The following is a 26624-nucleotide window of genomic DNA, read 5'->3' as shown; positions in this document are numbered from 1 at the left end:
GTTACCAGAGGCTGGGAAGGGTAGTAGGGTGTGGGGAGAAAGGTGGGGATGGTTAATAAGCACAAAAAAAAGGTAGTTGGGAAGAATGAATAAAACCTATTTGATAGCACAAAAGGGTCACCATAATCAATAATAATATAATTGCCCATTTAAAAATAATACAAAAGCTATAATTGAATTGTTTGTAACATGAGATAAAGGCTTGAGGAAATGGATTCCCCATTTTACATGATGTGATTATTACCCATTCATGCCTGTATCAAATCATCTCATGTACCCCATAAATATATACTCCTACTGTGTACTCACAAAAGTTAAAAGATAAAAAATAGAGAAACCCTAGCCTACACCATAGTCATGAAGGTTAATACCAACACCTTTTTCTAAGACTGTTTTAGTTTCAGCTCTTACATTTAAGTTTTAAATGCATTTTCAGTTAATTTTTATATATGGTGTGATATAATGTCCAATATTTCTTTGGTATGTTGATATGGAATTTTGTCAGCATACTATGTTTGAAAGCATATCTTTTTCCTCATTAAATTTTTATACTACCTTGTTAAATATCAATTGATTACCAATGTAGGGCTTCCTTTCTGGACACTGAATTCTATCTCATTGGTAGATCGATGAATAGCTCTCTGCAGCACCACCCTGTCTTGGTTATTATAGCTTTTTAGTGAATTTTGTAACCAGAAAGTCTGACTCTTCTATATTTCTTATTCAAGGTTGTTTTGGTTATTCTTCATCCCTTGTACTTCCATATGTATTTTAAGATCATCTGTTTCATTTTTGAATACAAGCAGTTGGAATTTTGATAGAGATTGCATTGAATCTGTAAATTAATTTGGGAAGTAGTCTATCTTAACATTATTAAATTTTCTGATTCATGAACAGGAGAGGTATATTTTTTTATGCCTTTAGGTCTTCTTCAATTTTTTTCAGTGATGCTTTGGAATTTTCAGTCAATAAATCTTGCACTTCTTTTTTATATTTATTCCTATGTATTTCATTCTTTTTTTATGTGATTATGATTGAATTATATATCCTTAAATTCACTTTGGATTGTTCATTGCAACCATAAGGAAATAACATTTATTTTTGTATATTGATATTTTTATATCCAGCAACTCTGCTGAATTTACTTATTAATTCTAATAAAGTTTGCGGATTTTGATGACTTCACAATTATTTCATTCATGAATAGATATAGTTGTATTTATTATTTAACAATGTAGACCCTTTATATTTATTCATTTTTCCTGATCATCCTAGCTAGAACTACCTGTACAATGTTTAATAGAAATTATTAAAGTGAATATCTTTGCTTTGCTATTGATACTTGAGGGAAAGCATTCAGTCTTCAACCATTATGTATGATGTTAGTTGTGGGTTTTTTATATATGGCCCTTATTTGGTTTAGTAAGTTTTATTCTATTCTTAGTTTTGGGGGCATTTTTATCATGAAAGAGTGGTAGGTTTTGTCTAGTGTTTGTGTGTGTGTGTGTGTGTGTGTGTGTGTGTGTGTGTGTGTATTGAGAAATGAATGGTCTTTCTCATTTCTTCTATTGATGTGTTGTATTATTTTTGTTTTATTTTCAGATGTTAACCCATCTTTGCATTCCTGGAAAAAAATTCCACTTGGTCCTAGTGTGTAATCTTGTTTGTATATTGCTTGATTCAGTTTCGTACATATTGTTTTGTGTGGCACAAGAAAGTGAGCCCACTAAATCACACAACAAATCATCCTAATGAATATATGCTATAATTGCCTCCCCCATAATATAAATGAGGAAGCTCCTCTGCTTCATGGATTATTTTCTGGTCTAACCCCACTCTCCACCTAACACTAACTCCTACCCAAATCTAACATCCCCCTACCCTAAGATTTATTCCTGTATTTTTCCCCTCTTCTCTGCAATTGAGCCCTTGGGTACCAAGTTTGATGGGTTTTGACAGCCAACTCCTCCAGGGCTATCCTGGAAGCCATCCAAAAACCAAATTCACTAGAAACTTTTGGTGTAAAAATTGAACAATTTAATAGTCGTCAATTTTTCTGTAAAATCTCAAAGTTTAATTTTGGTAGACACATGAGTCTTAGTTTAGGCTACTATAATAAAGTACCATAGACTGGGTGGCTTACTTCTTACGCCTCTGGAGGATGGAAGTCTGAGATCATGATGCTGGCATGATCTCATTTTGCTAAGGGCCCTTTTCCATGTTGCAGACTGCCAACTTCTTGAATTCTCACATGGCAGAAAGAGCTATCTAGCTTTCTGACTTACTAAAAGGGCACTAATCTTATTCATGAAAGTTTCACCTTCATTACCTAAGTTACCTTCCAAAGTTGTTCCCACTGCCAAAAACCATCAAATTGGGGGTTATGATTTCAATATATAGATTTGGGGGAGGTATGCAAACATTCAGACAATAATAGATAAAATATACTAAATAATTAAGCATGTATACACACAGATTTTATTTTTATGCCATTCTTGTCTCTTCCACCCAAACCAGATGGTGAAGAATCACTATTCAGCAAATATTTTTGATCTTAAGAATATTATCATGGATATCTCATATATATTTTTGCTTAATGATGGAAAACTCAACTTTCAATCCTTGATGGATTGCACTGGAGTGTATCATTTCAAATGAGATTATAGTCTGACAGTTTTTCCCAAATATCTAATGAACAAAACAGAATATAATGAACCAATTTCATTTTATTGGTGTCTGTCAATTTTTGAGCTCAAAACACATTGTTATACTTATGGCAATTAATCACAAATTCAATTCCTTGTATAGTGAATATCCTTTCTACAATTTCTTTTTCGGTTTACCTTGATTACTCTCAGAAGTACATTATCACAAATGGAGTTTTAATAATAATTTACCGAATTCTCAAAAACATTTAATAGGGCTTTCAAGCTTCTTATATATAGAAAATATATGCAATCTTTAACAATTTAACAGCTTTATAATATCAGATTTTCATATTCTGTGGCATGGGTTGGTATTTGTTTAAACTCTTCAGTATTCTTCAAACCTTCTGTTTAATCTTTATAGTGTACATAATTTTCAAATAAGAGTTATTAATATATATTAAAAAGGGGATCTTAAAATACTCATTCCACAATATGACTCTTTTCAAATTTAAAAGTGCATAATGGATGTCCATGTAGCTTAATTTATTTTAGGATTTTACATTCCTACTTAACACTAAATCATGGTTATCCTCCTTTTCAGTATGATTCTATTGTGTTATATCTTTAAATTCATTTTTTGTTGCCCATGCAAAATGCATTAGTTTGCATTGCCTGGGTGTTTAATTATATTTTGCTTTATAATCATGACTGTACCCAACACTATTAGATGATTAATTCTGTTTAAGAATTCTTTGTCAATTCTTATATAATACTCATTGTTGTAATTAATGTGGGATCAGTATCTATAGTGGTAAATATGCTCCATTACCTTTTTTTAGTTCTCGAGTAATATAGTCTAGATCATCTCACCTAAGAGTTACCTACTTTTCCAGTTGAAATTTATATTTAAAAAATTCCTAATAAGATAACATTACATTTTTGTTTTTACTTTAACTCTTGTGAAAAATCAAAGATATTTTGAGAAAATATAACAAATTTTGATATACATATATATTTTTATGAACTACTTTTAGTTGTTTAGAAAAAGTTTGTGGTTTTTTGTATAGAACTTGAGTAATTCTTAATAAATATAATTCTAAACTTTCAAATGTTGTGAATTGTAAATTCATACTAAATTTGGTTACTTTTCAAAATAATTAATGGTGGTGTAATACTGATGAAATAATACTTTATCTAGTTTTATTTTCAGTCTGCCCAACCTGCTTAAGACTGTTTTAGAGGAGAAGGGGAGATTCATGGGCTGTATGCTTTGATAATATCATTCATGTGTTTGTACTGCAAAATTAACGTTAGTCCTCACTTTACATAGTCACAACAGGTAGTTTTAAAACCAACGGAGATAATAGACTTGATTTGCATCTAGACTTTCCTCCCCACCCCTCATACTCTGCCTGCTAGAACTCTGCTGTGAAATCTGGGCCCTCAGTTAATCTCTTTAGAGAGGAATTTTTGCCAGATTCTCCAGATTTCCATAGTCAGTCACCTGAAACCACAACACCTAAGAGATATTTAGGTCTCCGGCCACCTTGGCCTCTTTGCTGTTCCTCAAACACCCCCGTTACAGTCTCCCTCAGATTTTTGAAATGACTGCTTGCTCTTTCTGAAGAGTCTTCCTCCCAGCTATCAGTTGGGTTGACTCTTAAAACTCAAGGATCTTTGGTCCAATGTCCACTACTCAATCATGCCTATTATGTCCTCTCCAATTAATACAGCATTCTCATCTTTGTCTTTAACTTTCCCAATCTCCCACCGTGCTTTATTCACCTGCTTCTTTATCTCATATCACGTATCACATTCTAGCATGGTTTTTCATTTATTCATTATGTTTTCTGTAGAATGAACAATCGTCTAGGCTTGCTTGGAAGTAAGGGTTTCCCAGGTTGTGGAACTTTTCAGTTTTAAAACCAGAGAAGTCCCATGCAAACTGGGATGAGTTGTCTAACTTGTTTCCTCGTCTTTCTCCTCCCAGCAGAATGAAACCATCATGACTGTGGAGATCTCTGGTTTGTTCAGGGATTTATCCCACACATAAACAGTGCCTCACACATAGACAGTTAATATTTTTTTTTCTGAATGACGGAAGGAAGACATAATAAGAATTACAATGCTTACATCTTTGTAGCTAGGCATGTAACTTCTAAATGGGTCTGCTATATGTTATTTTTGGAGAACATAATCAAATTTACTAAAATAATATAATTACTTAGGTTTCTGAGTCACTTATTTAGTTCACAAACATATGATTTACCCCATATCCTGCCTCATTTAATTCTAGTGGCAATCCTGCAGCATAGAATGAATAATAATATCTATGGCGTCAGATGTTTTTGAGGGTAAAAAGAGGTTATTCCCATTAAGGCATTTCCACACTCCGTGACACTTGAGTAAGCGTTCAGTGAATGTTTCTAACTACATTATGATTGCTATCATTATTGTTCTTTTATTATGACAAGATAGTCATTGCCTTCTTTTACGGAATGGGAAGTTTGAGACTTAAGATTAGTGACTTGTTTCAAGTCAGAAAACAAGTGAGTAGCTGGTGCTAATATTTTTAAAGATTTTGTCAATTTGTTCAATACAATGTCACTTTTTCTTAGTGTAACCAAAGAAAGATTTCTAAGCTGCAACATGAAAAAAAAACTTAGCAACTAACCCCTCTCCACTACACATCAGTTTCATTCAACATGCTTTTTGTAATCAATATTAATAGTCTGATGCATGTCCCTGCATCTGTCTAGTCAGGTAGGTTATTTTTTATCATTGTTTGTACAAAAATTGGGATCATAGTTGACACATTACCTGCAGGTTTCTTTAGTTTCTTAACAGTACATCAAAGCCATACATGTAGGTTTAAAATACTCTATTATATATTTAAATTCAGCTGCATGCAACATGCATCTTAGTGCATTGTACTTAGTGTAATTTTAATCCATTTCCCCAGCCTTTCTGACACACCAGAAATACCATATTTGCCTGGCATCATTAATACATCAATTTTGATTTACTGTTATCTTTTTAAAATTAGTGTTCCAATGTCTATAATAATGACCTTAATTTGGGGAGGTTTTCTTGTACAATCTCACTGAAAGCTACAAATTAAGCTCATATTTCAAATTTCTAATAAAAGCTTATTTGGCTTTTAAACTTATTTGTTATGACATTAATTTTTTTTAGAAAATAAACATTTGATACTGACTCTTCAGTCTCAGGTCGTGTGTGTGTGTATATGTAGTGTTCTCCTCCAAAGCTGCCCTGTAGATGCCTTGCAAAGTTTTGTCATATTCAAAATATTTAGACTGAATTAGTCTTCACGAGTATATGACTTAGTGATCTTTTATTGCTATTGTGAGTTCTAAATTGGATTACCTTTATAAAGTGTTAGTATAAACTCAAAACAGTAGTTTTTCTTTAGTTCTTTGTACCCAACTCACTAAAGTATTTAACACTGCTTAAAGTTTTAGAGGCATGATTTTCACATGCCATTATAAAACATAAAATATATTCATGAGTTTACACTGCAAACTTAAAATTAAACATCATTTCACATTGTCTGAGTAGGCAAATTCTATACATCATGCAAAAATTCCAGAGAGTTCATGGATGAGATTTAGTAGATTTATGAACCTTATAAAACAAAATGTTGTTTGAACATAAATATATTTTTTAGAATAGGTGAATGGTATAGTTCATCAGTCGTTCAGTGGATCTATAAATCAAACAAGGATAAACATGTATTTCACACTTTAAAATGTATACCAGTATGGTCTTTTAAAGCATACCTTATTAACCTATTCATTTACGTTTTTAAAAATGAAATTAAATGTCATATTTTCCTCCAAAATAGCTAATGTACCTTGCAGACCTTTGGGAATCAATTCTGTGTCATTGATAACTTCATTACTTTCTTTGAGGTGTTGTCACATATAGCCGTCCTAAAGAACCTATGAGCCTACCTTTCCACCATCCTCATGCCAATCTTATTCTCTTTATTCTGATTGACTCCTTAGGTTTTTATATCACACTTATCTTCTAAACTAATTTGGCTTTGTTTTGTTGTTGTTGTTGTTGTTGATTTATTGTCTCTACCCTCCCACCCCCAAATAGAGAATAAGGTCCAAGAGAAAAGTATTCTTTACTGTTTACAGATAGTATTCTGTGTGTGAACTACAGCACCTGGCACATAGTAGGTACTCATTAAATAATTGGTGAATGAAAAAATAAATATAGACCCCCAGCATGATACAGCTGCTCTATGAAAATGTGGAGAGACTGCTTTTTTTTTTTTTTTTTTTTTTTTTTCAGACAAAGTCATGCTCTGTCATCCAGGCTGGAGTGCAGTGCAGGGACGTGATCTTGGTTCACTGGAGCCTCTGCCTCCTGGACTGAAGTAATCCTTCCACTGCAGCCTCCCGAGTAGCTGGGCCTACAGCCACGCACCACCACGCCTGGCTAATTTTTTTGTATTTTTGGTAGAGATGGGGTTTCAGCATGTTGCTCATGCTGGTCTCGAACTCCTGAGCTCAAGCAATCCGCCCAACTCAGCCTCCCAAAATACTGAGATTACAGGCATGAGCTACCACACCTAGACATCAGACTGCTTTTTTAAGAAGTTCCCTGATTCCATTTGTCCTCACTGGGCAGGACCTCCAAACTGGGGTCTCCATCCACCTCTTACAGGTGTGTTTGGGCCAGCAACAGGTTTGTACCTCCCTGTGATGAAACTCCCAGAGGGAGGGCCAGGCTATTATCTTTGCTACTTGAAGCCTTCACTGGTGAAACCTCCAGGTACTGGAAAATTTGAGGCAACTAGGGACTGGAGTGGACCTCCAGCATACCACAGCAGCCCTACAGAAAAGTGGCCAGACTGTTACATGAGTGCCTGTTCCCATATCTCCTCACAGGGCAGGTCCTCCAGGACTGGGCCTCTAGCCACCCCTTGCCAGAGGTATAAAGCCAGTAACAACTCAGCAACTCCCCATACAGAGCCTTCAGGAGCAACTGAAATCACCTCTGCCAATGCCTCTGCAGTGTAACCATCCTTACTATCCTCAGACTAACAAAGGAGCAAAGCCCCTAAGTGCTTTATCCACACCTCCAACGAGCTATCGTCAATCCAAAGAGAGGAGGCCAGTTTATCTCCCACTGCTCATCACCAGACAGGAAACCCCTGGCTTTGGACCACAGCACAGAACCTCCATTCTGGGCTGATTGCACTGAGTGTTGGCTAATCTGCACCTCCCTGGGGTGGAACACCTACAGGCAAGCAAAAGACCCTCAGCCACAACCACTACTGAGGTCCCTTCTCCTGCTGCCTCTAGGTAGGGGAAGGAACATAAACACTGAGATCAGTCCAGAGCTTCAGTTGGAAGCCCAGGAGAGACAAGTCACAACCTACAGCTGGCACTGGAGGGAAAGAGGAACCTACACTTTCAGAGAATTAAGAGGCAACACAGCTGCAACTGTGAGGAAACAGAGCAGTGACACAACTGAGCAAGGGTCTGCCAACTGACTAATGTTAAGTGCCGCATGCTGGATCACACCCCAAAGCTTCAACACCAAAAGTACCTTGCTAACATGCCCCCAACCAAAACCAGAGACAAGAAGTCAGCTTCAAGTAAAAATCCTGCACTAAGCCTCGGCCCAGTGAAAACATCCAGAAAAGAAGTCTATGGACTGTACTCAATCTACACTGTAAAAAATCACCCAATGCAGAGATGAGAGAGAACCAATGCAAGAACTTTGGTAAATCAAATTGCCAGGGTCTCCTATGTCCTCCAGACAACCACACTAGTTCTCCAACAAGAGTTTTTATCCAGAGCAAACTGGCTGGAATGACAGAAATAGAATTCGGAATATGGATAAGAACAAAGACCATTGAGATTCAGGAGGATGGCAAAACCCAATCCAAGGAAAATAAAAATCAAAATAAAGTGATACAGGAGCCAGAGGGCAAAATAGCCAGTATAAGAATCTAACAGGTCTGACCGAGATGAATAACACACTACAAGAATTTCACAATGCAATCATAAGTATTAACAGCAGAATAAACCAAGCTGAGGAAAGAATCTCAGAGGTCGAAGACTGGTAGTCAGAGATGAGACAGAGGGACAAAACAGAGAACAATGAATAAAAAGGAATGAACAAAACCTCCAAGAAGTATGGGATTATGTGAAGAGGCCAAAACTATGAATCATGGCATTCCTGAAAGGGAAGGAGAGAAAGAAAACAACTCGGAAAACATCTTTCAGTATATCATGCATGAAAACCTCCTAAACCTGGCTAGACAGGCCAACAGTCCAATTCAGGAAATACAGAGAATTCCTGCAAGATTCTACACAAGAAGATCATTCCCAAGACACATTGTTGTCAGATTTTTCAAGGTTGAAATGAAAGAAAGTTAAAGGCAGCTAGAGAGAAAGGCAGGTCACCTACAAAAGGAACCTAATCAGGCTAACAGCAGACCTATCAGCTGAAATCCTAGAAGCTAGAAGAGATTGGGGACCAATATTCAACATTCTTAAAGAAAAAAATCTTCAACAAATATTTTTATGTCAAGCCAAACTAAACTTCCTAAGTGAAGGAGAAATAAGATCCTTTTCACATAATCAAATGTTGAGGGAACTCATTGCTGCCATACCTGCTTTACAAGAGATTATAGAAGGAGCACTAAATATAAAAAGGAAACACTGCTAACCTTAATTTAAAAAAAAAAAAAAAAAACCACAGACGAATGTCAACAAGCCAACAGAATAACCAGCTAACAAGCTAACAGCACAGTTACAGGATCAAATCTACCCATATCAATACAAATCTTGAATGTAAACGGGCTAAATGCCCCACTTAAAAGGCACAGAGTGGCAAACTGGATAGTACAGCAAGACCCAATGACATGCTATCTTCAAGAGACCCATCTCACAAATAATGTCACTCATAGGCTCAAAGAGATGGAGGAAAACATGCCAAGCAAATGGAAAACAGAAAATGACAGGGGTTGCCATCCTAATTTCAGACAAAAAAAAAAATTCAAATATCAAAAAAGACAAGGGCATTACATAATAATAAAGGGTTCAATTCAGCAAGAAGACCTAACAATCCTAAATATATATAAACCCAATACAGGAGTATCCACATTCATAAATGCAACTTCTTGAAGACCTTCAAACAGACTTAGACTCCCACACAATAAAAGTGGGAGACTTCAACACTCCACTGACAGTATCAGATCATCAAGGCAGAAAATTCACAAAGATATTTAAGACTTGAATGTAACACTTGACCAAATGGATCTGATAAACCTCTACAAAACTCTCCACCAAAAACAACAGAATATACATTCTTCTCATGGCCACATGGCACATAATTTAAAATTGACCACATAATTGAACATAAATCCTCAGCAAATGCAAAAGAACCAAAATCATACCAAATACACTCTTGGACCTCCGTGCAATAAAAATAGAAGTGAATACTAAGAAAATCGCTGTAAACCATAAAATTACATGCAAATTGAAGAACATCCTCTTTAATGACTTTTGAGTAAATAATAATATTAAGGTAGAAATCAAGAAGCTTTTTTGAAACTAATGAGAACAAAGACACAACATACCAGAATCTCTGGGACACAATCAAATCAGTGTTTAGAGGGAAATTTATGGCACTAAATTCCCACATCAAAAAGCTAGAAAGATCTCAAGTTCACAACCTAATATCACAACTAAAAGAACTAGGGAACCAAGAGCAAACAAACCCCAAAGCTAACAGAAGAAATAACCAAGATCAGAGCTGAACTGATGAAAATCGAGAACCACCCCCCCCAAAAAAAATTCAAAAGATCAACAAATACCATCATTGGTTTTTTCTTTTTTATAAAATTAGTAAGATATATAAGCCTCTACCTAGACTAATAAGAAAAACGAGAAGATCCAAATAAGCACACTGAGAAATGACAAAGGTAATGTTAACATTGACCCCCCCACCCCCCAAAAAAATCAGAAACTACTATGAACACCTCTATGCACACAAACTAGAAAACCTACAGGAGATGGATAAATTCCTGGACACATACACATTCCCAAGACTCATCCAGGAAGAATTCCAATCCATTCCCTGAACAGACCAATAATGAGTTCTACAATTAAGTCAGTAATAAATAGCTGACCAATCAAAAAAAAAAAAAAAAAAAAAAAAGCCCAGTAACTTATGGATTCACGGTAGAATTTTACCAGATGTACAAAGAGCTGGTACCACTCTCACAGAAGCTAATCAAAAAACTGAGAAGGATGTCCTTCTCAGCTCATTCTATGAAGCCGGTGTCATCTTGATACCCGAATCTGGTAGAGATACAACAAAAAACTTCAGGCCAATTCTTTATGAACACTGATTGAAAAATCCTGAACAAAATACTGGCAAAATGAATCCAGCAGCACATCAAAAAGATAATCCACATGATCAAGTAGACTTCATCCCAGGGATGCAAGGTTAGTTCAACCTATGCAAATCAGTAAATATTATTCACATAAAGAGAACTAAAGACAAAATCCACATGATTATCTCAATAGATTCAGAAATGGTTTTCAATGAAATTCAACATCCCTCACATCGAAAACTCTCAATAAACTAGGTATTTCGGGAACATACCTCAAAATAGTAAGAGCTGTCTATGACAAACCCACAACCAAATCATACTGAATGGGCAAAACCTAAAAGCAGTCCCCTTGAAAAATGCCACAATACAAGGATGCCCTCTCTCACCACTCCTATTCAATGTAGTATTGAAAGTTCTACCCAGAGCAATCAGGCAAGAGAAAGAAACAAAGGGCATTCAAATAAAAAGACAGGAAGTCAAACTATTTCTGTTTGCAGACGACATGATTGTATACTGGAAAACCCCACAGTCTTGGCCCAAAAGCTCCTTCAGCTGATAAACAATTTCAGCACATTTTCAGGACACAAAATCAACGTACAAAAATCACTAGCATTCCTATACATCAACAACAGCCAAGTTGAAAGCCAAATAAGAAAGGCAATCTAATTCACAATTGCCAAAGAATAATATACCTAGGAATACACTAACCAGGGAGGTGAAAGATCTCTACAATAAGAATTTCAAAACACTGCTCAAATAAATCAGAGAAGACACAAACAAATGGAAAAATATGCCATGCTCATGGACAGAAAGAATCAATATCATTAAAATGGCTATACCGCCCAAAGCACTTTACAGATTCAATGGTATTCCTATCAAACTACTAATGATTTTCTTCACAGAACTATGAAAAAACTATTTTAAAATTCATATGAAACCAAAAAAGAGCCCAAATAGACAAGGCAATCCTAAACAAAAAGGAAAAAGCTAGAGGCATCATGGTACCTGACTTCAAATAATGCTACAGGGCTACAGTAACCAAAATCACATGGTATGGGTATAAAAACAGACACATAGATCAATGGAATTGAATAGAGAGTCCAGATATAAGGCCGCACACCTACAATCATCTGATATTTGAAAAAGCTGACAAAAACAAGCAATGGGGAAACGACTCCCTGTTCAATAAATGGTGCTGGGATAACTGGCTAACCATATGCAGATTTCATCTGGACCCCTTCCTTACACTATATACAAAAATCAACTCAGGATGGATTAAAGACTTACATGTAAAACCCAAAACTATAAACCTCCTAAAAGACAATACCATCCTAGATATAGGAACAAGCCTAGATTTTATGACAAAGGTGCCAAAAGCAACAAAAGGAAAAATTGACAAGTGGAATCTAATTAAACTTAAGAACTTCTGCATAGCAAAAGAAACTATCAACAAAGTAAACAGAGAACCTACAGAATGGCAGAAAATGTTTGCTAACTATACATCTGACAAAGATCTAAAATCCAGGATCTCTAAGGACGTTAAACATATTTACAAGAGAAAAACCCATTAAAAAGTGGGCAAAGGAAATGAGCACTAGAAGACACACATGCGGCCAACAAGCATATGAGAAAAAGCTCAATATCACTCATCGTTAGAGAAATGCAAAACTACAATGCCAATCAGAAAGCCTATTATTAAAAAGTCAAAAAATAACAGATGCTAGTGAGGTTGCAGAGAAAGGGGAACACTCATACACTGTCGGTGGGAGTGTAAATTAGATCAACCATTGTGGAAATCAGTATGGCAGTTCCTCAAAGAGATAAAAGCAGAACTACCATTTGACCCTGCAATCCCATTACTGGGTATATGCCCAGAGCAACATAACTCATTCTTCCATAAAAACACATGCACACGAATGTTGATTGCAGCACTATTTACAATAGCAATAACATGGAATCAACCTAAATGCCTGACACTATCAGATTACATAAAGAAAATCATATATACCACGGAATACTATGCAGTCATAAAAAAGAAAAAGCATGTCTTTTGCAGGAACATTGATGGAGCTGGAGGCTATTATCCTTAGTGAACTAATCCAGAAACAGAAAACAAACTACCACAGGTTCTCACTTATAGGTGGAAGCTAAATGATGAGAACTCTTCAACACAAAGAATGAAACAAAAGACACTGGGGTCTGCTTGAGGGTGGAGGGTGGTAGGAGGGAGAGAAGCAGAAAAGATAACTATTAGGCACGGGGCTTAATATCTGAGTGATGAAATAATCTGTACAGCAAACCCCTATGACACGAGTTTTATCTTTGTAACCTTCACAAGCACCCCTGAACCTAAAATAAAAGTTAAAAGAATAAAGAATAAAAATGAACTCATAGAAGCAGAGAGTAGAATGGTGGTTACCAGTGGCTGTCGTGGGAGGAATAGGGAGATACTGGTTGTAGGGTACAATATTTCCATTAAATAGGAGGAATGCATTCTGGAGAACTATCATATAGTAAAATGACTATTGTTAATAATATATTGTGTATTTGAAAATTGCTAAGAAGCTAGATCTTAAATGTGCATAGTACAAAAAGATAAGTATGTGAGAGGATTATGTTAACTCTATTTCTTGTTTTACAGCACGTACATATATATCAAAACATGTACTCTGTAAGTGTACACAATTTTCATTTTTTAATTATACCTTAAAGCTGGAAAAAGTGAAAACATAAGAATAAAGAAATAATATAACAACACAGACAAAATTAACTAGTGAGAATGATTGTGCACAGTATTCATATCTTGGTTTGTGACACCTAAATTCTAAATAAGACTGCTACATATTAATTTTTAAATATTTCTATGGTCATTGAGTCATTAAACTTTTGGTTTAAAGAAAGGTAATTCAGAAATTAAATTTCAGCCTTCATATTAACTAGACTTCCTCACAATTTGTACAGCCTTGGGTATGTGCACATGCATATGCATATGTAAATATATCCATATTTTAATTTTAAAATACAAAATTATAAGATCAATTGCGATGATTAATACAAAGTTTTCTGCATCTAAGTAGCTTTTTAATTTATGGAAATATTTTCCATACATTGAATAATTCAATCCTAACATCAACTCCATGACATGGAATTAATGATCATGTTTGACTTGTAGATTTGTTACAATAGACACAAAAGTATTTGCACACTCCTTGGCCTGAGAGTAAGCCTTCAATGAGTATTAATTATTTCATTACCTTGTTATTAAAACTATCGTTACTAAAAATAGTTATTTCCTTCTTGATTCTAAAAGGGAAGTATGTGTTTCAGGAGTGTAAATGATAAGCATACAAAGCAAGTGAATGGCTGTTTTCCTTCATTTTAAAAAATCTGAGTATTTGTCACTATTGTTAGTATTAGAAGTAATCATTTCACAGTTTACCTAAGGAAATAATTTAGAAATATAAAAAAAATTAGTAACGTATTCCAACAATTAATTCATTCCACACCTTTTCCATGATCTATATTAAACTTCCACTCAATCTCCCTCCATGAATAAAAACAGATGATAATTCATATACATACATAGAAAATGCCATAATGTGTCTTTAGTTTTAATTTATTTTATAAGAATAGGATCATTTTATACAAATTGTGTTACTATTATCCAACATGTCTCTCTGAAAATTGGTTTTCTTCTTGGAAAAATTGTTTGGACATTCCTTTAGGGCATTTTATGTTCTAAACTTCAACTCTCAAACTCAAGTGGAGTTCATCAGATAACATGATTTTGGAAAACAATTTAATATGACTGATGTCCTTGTAAGAAGAGGAAAATTTTGACAGAGACACAGATAGTGTGAAGACAGCGACAGGAAGATGAAGGTAGCAACTGGAGTTCTGCAGTCACAAGCCAAAGGATACCTAGACTAAGAGAAACGGGAAGAGGCAAAGAAGGATCCTCCCATAGAGGCGTCAGAGGGAGCATGGCCTTGCCAACACCTTGATTTTGGATTTGTGGTATCCACAAAATGAAACAATACATTTGTGCTGTTTTGAGTTCCCCAAGTCTGTTGCAGTTTATAATGACAACCTTATGATACTGAAACCCTTGCCTTCAGTGTTTTTCTTAGCTTGTTAATTCTCACTAGTCCTGTATAATTTTGCAGAGTTTTAACATTTATTTTTTCAATTACTAAGAACTTCCCATGGGAATTTTAATCTGAGTACCTTACAAATATAAAAGAAATTGAGAACATTCAGCATCTTTACAATATCAAGTTCATATTCAGAGTATGGGTATGTGTTTATCATTTAAACCCTTCTTTTATACTACATAATAAAGGTTTATGTGTTAATTATAGACCCTAAAATTTTCTTGATATGCATACTCTTAGTTCCTTACATTTCTTTCTTTCTTGTTGTATTTCTTTTTCCTTTCTAAGTATTTCTGTAATGTAAGGATTACATTGATATGCTTCAATTTATACTTTTGGTTCATTATCCTAAAAATATATATTTTGTATTCTCAAGGTTTCTCATTTGACTATTGTACTTTCCATGTAAATAATATCCTTTATAGTTTGGATATATTATATTATCATAAAAAGATAGCCACTGTATCATGCCAAGCAGCACACATCTGTGAGTACCTTGTCCTTTGGGCATTGGGGTACTTGAGTTTCATTCTGAAATCTAGGTTCTCAGGATACAAGGTTAGAGGAAATTTGACACCAAATGTTCCAGAGCTGACCAGGTACCCATGTGAAATCCCAAATCACCAGAAAACTTTTGGTTTAAATGTAATTCAGAAATTAAATTTCAACCTTGACATTAACTAGACTTCCTCACAACCTGTACAGCCTCGGGTATGTGCACATGCATATGTATACGTAAATATGTCCATATTTTAGTTTTAAAATACAAAAATATAATTCCTAATTGTGCATTGTTATGTGAAAAAAAATGTGTATTATCATTTATTATGTGTCTATACAAATGTATTGGCACCTGTGATCCTTGAGACAAACTTCTAAATTAGCAATAATGGGAGAATCTCTTCCATAAGATTGATGGGATGATTAAGACAATTACCAGATAAAAGCACTCAGCACATTGTCTGACTCATTGTCACTCTCAGTCAATTCTAGTTGTATTGGTTTCATTACTCTTAATACTATTACCATTTCTCAGAATAGGGGTTTTTATTGCCTGGGAAATCTGAAGCTAGGAGGAGTAAACTTCGTAGATGATGAATGACTTTTCTGTGTTTAAATAAACACATAAACATAAATGTATACTGACATAGTGTTTAGAATTGCATTTTACAAAGCTGGATCTTATAATATGCATTCTGCAATTTGATTTTCTCACATGGCAATACATTATAGATACCTATAGAGTTTATATTCATGTGTTTATATTCATGGCTTATATTCATGTGTCTTGAAATCCAGCATTTTAAACTATTAGGGATGAATGTTAGTACATGTTCTGATTTCCAATTTTTCCTCTCTCTGATATCAAAATTATTTAATATTATTGGTGCTATTAGTTGTGTTCCTGAGCTCTACAGAGACTTACCAGAGAGCATTACATGATATCTTAATTATTATAGCTTGAAACTACAATTTAGACTCTTTTCTTGCAGAAGTCCTTCTTTCATTCCTTGGATACTCTCATCTCATTATGCTGAGATCAGTGTTAGCAATAGTTTCTTAAATTTAACTAAATATCTCACTGGGGTTTCCATCATGTCAATACTACAAAGAATTTGAATAAAATCATTTTTGCAGCAGGGCTTTCTCTTCCACCAACATGTACATAACTCCAAATATATGTACTGTTTCATAAATCTCCAAATAGTTTTTACTCTTCTTCCTTTCTGTATTGAACATTACCTAATCAATTTGTGCATGAGATTTATACAATTTTTATGGTAAGTAGAATTGAGTAAAAATTGATTTTTTGACTATCACTACCTATCATAAATTTCTTAAGTTATTTATAGGTATTTTCTGTCTCAACCTAATGACTCCCTTATTTCCCAAAGACTTTTTAGTTTTCTCAAAATGATTAATACCTGATCTCAATGTATGGAGATGTAAAAATGAAACCACTTAACATTTTATTATCATCAGTTAAGTGCTTTTTATTGCAGACCAAAACCAGCCAGTCAGCACTACTCCAGGCTGTTGTAGGGATTATGTCCTTCCCTTCTCATTGAGACGTAGTCCTTTAGACCTATGATGCTCATGCGTATTCAGGTATGTGAGTACCCCATGCGGAGTTCGAATAGACTATATTACCATTTTATCCATGAGTTTCATTAGCTTTTACTACAAGTCTAAACATATCATTTGTTATCAAGAACAGTAATTTAATAATGTGAGTCAATTCTATTAAGAATGCTTATAGGCTGATGGGAGCAGCAAACCACCATGGCATGTCTATACCTATGTAACAAACCTGCACATTCTGCACATGTATCCTGGAACTTACAGTATAATAAAAGAAAACAATAAATAAAATAAGAAAAAAAAATGCTTGCTCAAATTCTTACATGTTGTTTGATAAGTGAGTTGTTTTTGAATAGGAAAACAGCATGATACATTTAGAAATTTGAAATTACTTGAATTGGAATCTTATGATATAAGGTATTGATTAGGATTTCATGTTTGTTTTCATTTGCCAAGGCATCTTCATATATCTGTCTCAATCATAAACTAAAAGCAACAGTTAACTTCTCCAAGTCAAAAGTTTCCTTGTTTGAGGAGACTCCTAATCTGTCTTGTTTGAGGTCAAATAGCAGTACATTGGCAATATTTATCTTTTCCTGGCAAAAAAATATCATTTGTGTGTGAATTTTTTGAATACTTATTTAAAATTAATCCCTAGGTATTTTATAGTAGTTCTTGTTTGCTTAATATGTTTCTATTGAATTTCATGTCCTGGAATGCAAAATTGGTTTGATACATGTGCTATGGTTTGAATATGCTTTGTTGAGCACCACCAAGTCTCCTACTGAGATTTGATTCCAAATGTTGGAAGTGGGGCCTGCTGGGAGATGTTTGGATCCTGGGGACAGATCCCTCAAGAATGGCTTGGTGCTGTTCTCAAGGGAGTGAGTGAGTGAGTGCTCACTATAGGTTTCCATGAGAAATGGCCGCTGAAAAGAGCTGGACACTTCCTCCTCTCTCACCACAAATAGCTGCCAGCAGCAAGCTTCTTGTAGAACCCACAGAGCAATGAGCCAAATGGACTTTTCTTTATAAATTACCCAGTCTCAGATATTCCTTTATGGTAATGCAATCGTATTAATACAATACACGAATCAGTAAATGTGATGCATCATATTAACAAAATGAAAGCAAAAAAATATACGATCATCTCAACAGATGAGGAGAAATCATTGGACAAAATTCAACATACTTTTATGATGACACTCAGCAAATAAAGGTCATATATCACAAGCCAACAACATCATATTCAATTGCAGAAAGTTGAAAGCCTTTTTTTAAGATTAGGAAAGACAAGAATGCCCACTTGTTACAATGGATAGCTAGCCAGGCATGAGTGAAGTAGGTGAGAGGTCCCTCCTACACCCACCAGGAATGTCACAGGACCATAAGGTGATGGCTTGGCAGTTATCACACTGCCTCTGTAAAAAAAAAAAAAAAAAAAAAAAAGATAATTGGCAGTCAGTACCAGAGGAAGGCAATTTCCTGATGGTCTACAGTTGTCACACTAAAGTGATAATTGATCACAGGCACCAGGGAAAGGCAATTTCTCAAACAGATAAAAACACTTGAAACTGGTAATCAGTTTTCAATAAAATCTCAGAAATTCAGTAAGTGAGCTTGAGCATGCACATTAAGAGACAAAATGGCAAAGCATAATCTTCCGGGGTCATTCCACTGGAAAAGGGAAGAAAGCCTCAAGTGGGCATGCATACAACTTCCTAAACACTCTGCACATGCTCGCCTCCCAAGAGTAAAGAGGGCACCACACATGCGGCAGCTCACCCTTAGAGAAGAACGAAGGGAAAGGGGTGCAAGACGCCAGAAGTAAGCCAGCATATAATGTCCTAGGATAAGGTTAAATGGGGTGGTTGACCTCCAAAGTGCCCTCTTGCATGTCTTTCAAGTGTACTTTCCTTTCTTTTCTGCTCTAAAACTTTTTAGTAAACTTCCACTCCTGCTCTGAAACTTGCCTTGGTCTCTTTTTCTGACTTATGCTGCTCAGTTGAATTCTCTCATCCGAGGAGGCAAGAATTGAGGTTGCTGCAGACCAGTTGGCAATTTGGATATTTGTGGTCCCCTAACACACTGTCACCACTTCTACTTAAAATAGTAATGGAAGTCCTAGCCAAAAAAGTTAGACAAGAAAAAGAAAAGGCATCCATTGGAAAAGAGGCAAAAATGTCTCTGCCTGCAGGAGAAATGATCTTGTATATGCAAAACCTAAAGTTTCCACAAAACACTGTTAGAACTAACAAACAACTTCAGAAAACTTGCAGGGTATGAAATCGACGTACAAAAATCAGTAGTGTCTCTACACACTAACAACTGATCATCTGAAAAAGGAAGCAAGAAAACAATCCCATTTATAATAGCATCAAGAAAAAAATAAAATGCTTAGAAAAAAATCAGAGATGAAAATATGTAAACTGAAAAGTATAACACCTTGATGAAAGAAAGTGAAGATGAAACAAATAAATGAAAAGAGCTTTCATGCTTATAGAAGAATTAATATTACAATGTCCATACCTATGTAAAGAGACCAAATCTATGCCTCATTGACATTCCTGAGAGAAAAGGAGACAGAACAAGCAACTTGGAAAATATATTTGAGGATATAGTCCATGAAAATGTCCCTTATCTTGTTAGAGTTTGGCATGCAGGTCTGAGGAATGCAGAGAACCCTGGCTAGGTACTATACAAGATGACCACCCACGAGGCATATAGTCATCAGATTCACCAAGGTAAACACAAATGAGAAAATCATAAAGGTAGCTGGAGAGAAGGGTCAAGTTACATGTAGATGAAGCCCTATCAGGCTAGCGACAGACCTCTCAGCAGAAGCCTTACAAGCCCAAAGAGATTTTTGGCCTATTTTTAGCATCCTTAAAGAAAAGAATTTCCAAAGAAAGAATTTCCTATCTCGCCAAACTAAGCTTCATAAGTGAAGAAGAAGTAAAATCCTAAGGCAAGCAAATACGGAGAAGATATGTTTCAACTAGGCCAGCCTTGCAAGAGGTCCTTAACAGAGTGCTAAACATGGAATTGGAAGAATGACATCTGTTACCACAAAAACACACTTAAGCACATAGCCCACAGGCACTATAAGCAGTGACACAATGAATTGCACATAGCAAACAGCTAGCAACACATTGACAGGATCAAAGTCACACAATCAATATAACTTTGAATACAAACCTACAACCATCCGATCTTCAACAAAACTGACAAAAACAAGCAATTAGGAAATGACTCTCTATTCAATAAATGGTGCTGGAATAACTGGCTAGCCATCTACAGAAGCATGAAATTATATCTTTACTTTTCACCATATACAAAAATTAACTGGGCTAAACACCCCATGTGAAAGACACAGGGTGACAAGCTGGATAGAAAGACAAGACCAAATCATCTGTTGTCTTCAGGAGAGCCATCTGACACGTATTGACACACAGGCTCAAAGTGAAAGGATGCAGAAAGATGTACCATACAAATGGGAAACAAAAAATAGGAGGAGTCTGAGTCTCTATTCTTAAATCAGATAAAACAGACTTTAAATAAATAAAAATTAAGAAGGACAATGAAGGACATTACATAATGATAAATGGTGCAATGCAACAAGAAGACTTGACTATCCTAAATATTTATGCGCTCAACATTAGAGCACTGAGATTTACAAAGCAAGTTGTTTTGGAGCTATAAAAAGACTTAGACAATCACAAAATAAGAGCGGGAGACTCCGACATCCTACTGACAGCATTAGAGAGATGATCAAGGCAGAAAACTAACAAACTCTGGACTTTGACTCGACACGTGACCAATTGAACATAATAGACATCTACATAACAGTCCACCCAATAACCATAGAATACACATTCTTCTCATCTGCACATGGAACACATTCTATGTTCAATCACATGCTTTGTCATAAAGCGATTCTCACAAAATTCAAAAACACTGAAATCATATCAAGTACACTTTCAGACCACAGTGCAATAACAATGAAAATTAATATCAAGAAGATCTCTCAAAACTATATGAACACATGGAAATTAAACAAAATGCTTCTTAATAATTCCTTGGTGAACACAGAAATGAAAGCAAAAATGAAAATTTATTTGGAATTAATGCAAATAAGGAGACAGCATACCAAAATACTGGGGATGTAGCCAAAGCAGTGTTAAGAGGAAAGTTTATAGCCCTAAACATCTTCATTAAGAAACTAGGAAGATTTCAAATTAACAATCTATCTTTGCACCTAAAGGAACTAGAAAAAAAGAAAAACTCTAAAGCTAGCAAAAGAAAAGAAATAACTAAAATTAAAGAAAACTTAGTGAAATTGTGATGCAAAAATCCATACAAAAGATCAATAAATCCAAGTGTTGGTTCTTCCCAAACGTGAATAATATTGATAGAACACTAGCTAGATTAACAAACAAAAAAAAGAGAGGATCCAAATAAATATAGTAAGAAATAATAAAGATGACATTAAAATTGACACCACAGAAATAAACAAGATCCTCAGAGATACTATGAACAAGACTATACACGCAAATTAGATAATTAGAGGAAATGGATACACTACTGGAAATATACAAACTCTCAAGATTGAAACAGGAAGAGATTGATACCCTGAATAGACCAATACTGAGCTCTGAAATTGTATCAGTAATAATAATAAGTTTCAAACCTACCGAAAAAATGAAACTCTAGACCAAATGGATTTACGGCTGGATTCTACTATATGTACAAAGAAGAATGGGTACCAAATTCCACTGAAAATGTTCCCAAAAATTGAAGTAGAAGACCTCCATAACTCATTCTATGAAGCCAGCTTCATCCTAACCATAATTTGACAGTCATAACAAAGAAAGAAAATGGGGAAAGGACCTTCTATTCAAGAAATGGTGCTGGGATAACTGGCTGACCGTATGCAGAAGAATGAAATTATACTCTTACCTTTCATCATTTACAAAAATTAACTCAAGATGTATTAAAGATGTATATATAAGACCTCAAACTATAAAAATTCTACAAGGAAACAGGAAATACTCTTCCTGACATTGACCCTGGGAAAGAATTTTTGGCTAAGTCCCCAAAAGCAATTGCAACAAAACTGTAAATTGACAAGTGGGACCTAATTAAACTAAAGAGCTTCTACACAGCAAAATAAAATATCAACAGAGTATACAGGCAACCTATAGAATAGGAGAAAATAGTCACAAACTATGCATCCAACAAACAGCTAATATCCAGAACTTGTAAGAAACATAAACCAAACAACAGGGAAAAAAAATTGAAAAACGGGCAAAGGACATGGACACTTCCGAAAAGAAGACATACATGCAGCTAACAAAGATATGGCAAAATGCTCAACATCACTAATCATCAGAGACTTGCAAATCAAAAGCACAATGAGATACTATCTCACACCAGTCAGAATGACTATTATTAACAAGTCAAAAAACAATAGATGCTGGGGAGGTTGCAGAGAAAAAGGAACACATATACTGTTGATGAGAAGGTAAATTAGGTCAGCCACTGTGGAAAGCAGTTTGGAGATTTCTCAAAGAACTTAGAACAAAGCTGTTCTTAGACCCAGCAATCTCATTATTGGCTATGTACCCAAAGGAAAATAGATTATTATACCAACAAGGCTCATGCACTAGTATGTTCATTGCCACACTATTCACAATAGCAAAAACATGGAAACAACCTAGGTGCTCATCAATGGTAGATTCAATAAAGAAAATGTGGTACATATACAGTATAGAATAATACACAGTGATTAAAAAAAAATAAGATTATGCCCTTTGCAGCACGAGGGATGGAGCTAAAGGCCATAATCCTAAACAAATTAACAAAGGAACAGAAAACCAAATACAGCATGCTCTCACTTATAAGTAAGAGCTAAATATCAAGCACACATGGTCCTAATCATGGGGATAATTGACACTGCAGACTACTAGAGGAAGAAGTGGAAAGGGAGTCTGGGTTGAAAACTACCTATTGGGTACTATGCTCACTGCTTGGGTCCCTTGTAACAATTTTATACATGTACCCCTGAATTGAAAATAAAAGCTGAAATTAAAAACTACTTAGCTTGAAGCTGAGTGGAGTCTCCAGAGTTCTGTTGATTGGCTTCCCCTATGCACCTGAAAGAGACTTAGGCACTTCTATGGAAGCCAGAGATACAAAGAACACAGTAAGAAGCATGCTAACCCTCTCTTCCATGTTTAATCTTTATTTATACCACTTTACATGCTATTGATTTTATTTTCTTGTAATTCAAATAATATCTGCCTCAAGCATCTGACCTTTGTTAAGTATTTTAGCCTAATGTGGGCTAGAAAACTTGTTAGAAACTATAGTTGCTAAGCTTCTTAGTTTTTTTCAAAATAGCAGAAAAATATAACTAATAAATGTCAACTATGAGTATTAAAAAACAGTTTCTAGGCCTCAGTGTTGGCAATTCTAATTCAAGGGCTAATTTATGTGTGAAGGTGGTACACCAGGTGATTCTGATGGGCTCTCAAAAAGACATAAAATTTTCCCTCTTCATGTAAAAGGTAGGAAACTAAGGATGGTAGGTAGCCCATAGCTTGCCAAAGATCATGCACAGATGATTATATGAAACCCTGACTCAGGGTTGGCCTCTCATCTCTTCATCAGGGGTTTCCAACTAGACGACTCTGCCTTTTTCTGGCTCCAGCTCAGACTTCCTCAGATGCTGATTACTTTGACCATTCTGGACCTCTGACATCCTTGGCTGTTCTTATTTCTGGGAAGTCAGTTAACAAACTCACCACTGGGAAAAGCTAGTTACAAAAGGAAGTGGTTTGGGGTGATTTCAGATGGGAGCAGATATTCACACACATAAAACTGGTTTTACTTTCTTGAGGGTTGAGCAACCATTTTACTGCACATGCAAAATAAACTAAATGAACACATTTTTTAAATCTCCATACTATCAAAGACAGATGCAACACAATCTCTAACAAAATTCCAATTGCATTCTTCACAGAAAACAAATACAATGGCATTTTTGCAACAATTTCTAAATTCACATAGAATTGTGAAATACCCTGAATAGCCAAAGCAATCTTGAGCAAAAAAGAACAAAGTTGGAGAAATTAAATTACTTCATTTATACTGACTTCAAAGTATACTCCAAAGCTACAATAACCAAAACAGCATGGTATGGACACATAGACCAATGGAACAGAATAGAGAGCACATACATAAAGTCATGTATTTACAGTCAACTGATATTTTACAAGAGAGGCAATAATACACAATGGGAAGAAGTCAGTCCCTTCAATAAATGGTGATAGAAAAACAAGATATTAACATGCAGAAGAATGAAATTGGACTCTTATCTCACAACCTATAAAAATCAATTCAAAATGTATTAAAGACTTAATGTAAGATCTGAGACTATAAAACACCCAGAAGAAAACACAGGGGAAAGACTACTTGACATTAGTCTGGGCAATGTTCTTTTTTATGGAAACAATCCCCAAAACAGAAAACAAAGGCAAAAATAAACAAGTGAGACTACTTTAAAAAGCTTCTGCACTGCATAATATTCAATTATCAGAATGAGAAGACACCTAGAGAATGGGAGAAAATGTCTGTAAACTGTACATCTAATAAGTGGGTAATATCCAAATTATGTAAGGCAATCAAACTACTCAATAGCAGGAAAATAACCCAATTTAAAAATGAGCAAAGGACTCAGATATATCGCAAAGGGGTACATACATGCGGCCAACGGGTATATGAAAACATTCTCAATATCATTAATCATCATGCAAATGCAAATTGAAACTACAATCAGATGTTACCTCACACCTGTTAGGATGGCTTTTATTAAAAATACAAAAGGTGATGAAGGCAAGATGGCTGACTAGCTACAGCTAAGAGGGATATCTGCCACTGAGGGACTTGCAAGACTGGCGTGCTCTGAGCAGACCTTTGGAAAGAAGTCATTGACAGTGAATGAAGAGACACAGATGCTGAGCTGCAGAGGGAGGAAGCTGGGAATCCTGCATGGGGTTACTGTACATAAGGACTTGTTCCTGGCCTCAAACACTCCTGGGGAAGGCTTGAGTTCAGCAAGTGAGGAGCAGCCCACTCTCACCATGGACTTCTGGAATCCTGACAGCAGGAGATCCCACAATCCCCAGGGACACTTGAACTGACAGGGAGAGCTGCTTAGACAGGTGTTATGGGCAGGACTCCAGACTGTATGCAGCCTAGAGGGTTTGGTGCAGGAACGTCTACAGGGGAGCAGAGCCAGGGACATGCATCCACCAAGTCTCACCATGTTTCTCTATGAGACTCTAACCTTAGGGGAACTGTCAGACCTGAACAGGGCAGAGCAGTCTTGCCCATGGGATGAAGTCAGTCTGATCTAAGCATCCTTCTCTCTGCTGACTTCTACGGGGGTTCCAGCCTGGCCATGTCTGCTTATGGTACAGCCTCACATGCTCAACCAGGGTGCCTCCCAGTGGCCTGCATCATAGCCTCTGCACTAGCAGATTATGCTTGACCATCAGAGAACTCCAGCAGAACAACCTCACCCCCACCCTTTCCCATCCACAGCCTCCCCCATGCCACTTTGTCAGAACACACTCACCCATGGTCACCCCCCACCATCACTTTGTCAGAACATGGGTGCATGGGCAGACCTCACCTTCCCTTTCCCACTGGTGTGTGGGTGCATGTGCACCCTGCCATGCCATTGCTGCTGGCAAGAGCACACCCACCTGGCCCAACACCACACTGCTGTACTGCCACTGCAGGTGTGATCATCAGCATTGACACCAGCAGCCCTGACCTCCACCCCATGCTGCCACTGCCACCATAGTGAGTGCATGCAGGGACACCAGGAGCCCCACCCCCATCCTACATCACCCCTGCTGCTGGCATGAATGCACGCATATAGATAGCTAACCCTGTGCCTGCTAGTGCCTTGCATGAATGCCAATACCACTGTGGATGCAAAGTGCACACAGATCCCAAGATCTCCATTCCCCTCTCCATCCCTCCCACCCACCATTCCACAAAAGCCATCGCTGCCAAGGTTTGCATGGAGACTGTCAGTACCAGTCCTGCTAGTACTCCACCCAAGCCAACCAACATGCACCCCAGCACACTGCCACTGCTTCTGGCACATGTGAACAAGCACGAATCCACTACCACTAACTGACAAAGCACTGTAGCTGACACTACACCTCAACTCCTCTAGCACAGCAGGTTCCCAACTTCAACAGGCAAAACAACAAAACTGGGGGCCAGATACCAGCCCCCCACCTTTACAGCACACAGGTGAGGAGCACAGAGCTGATC

Source organism: Macaca mulatta, chromosome X (assembly GCF_049350105.2).
Source record: "Macaca mulatta isolate MMU2019108-1 chromosome X, T2T-MMU8v2.0, whole genome shotgun sequence".
Lineage (NCBI taxonomy): Eukaryota > Metazoa > Chordata > Mammalia > Primates > Cercopithecidae > Macaca > Macaca mulatta.
Note: the sequence above shows the minus strand (reverse complement) of the source record.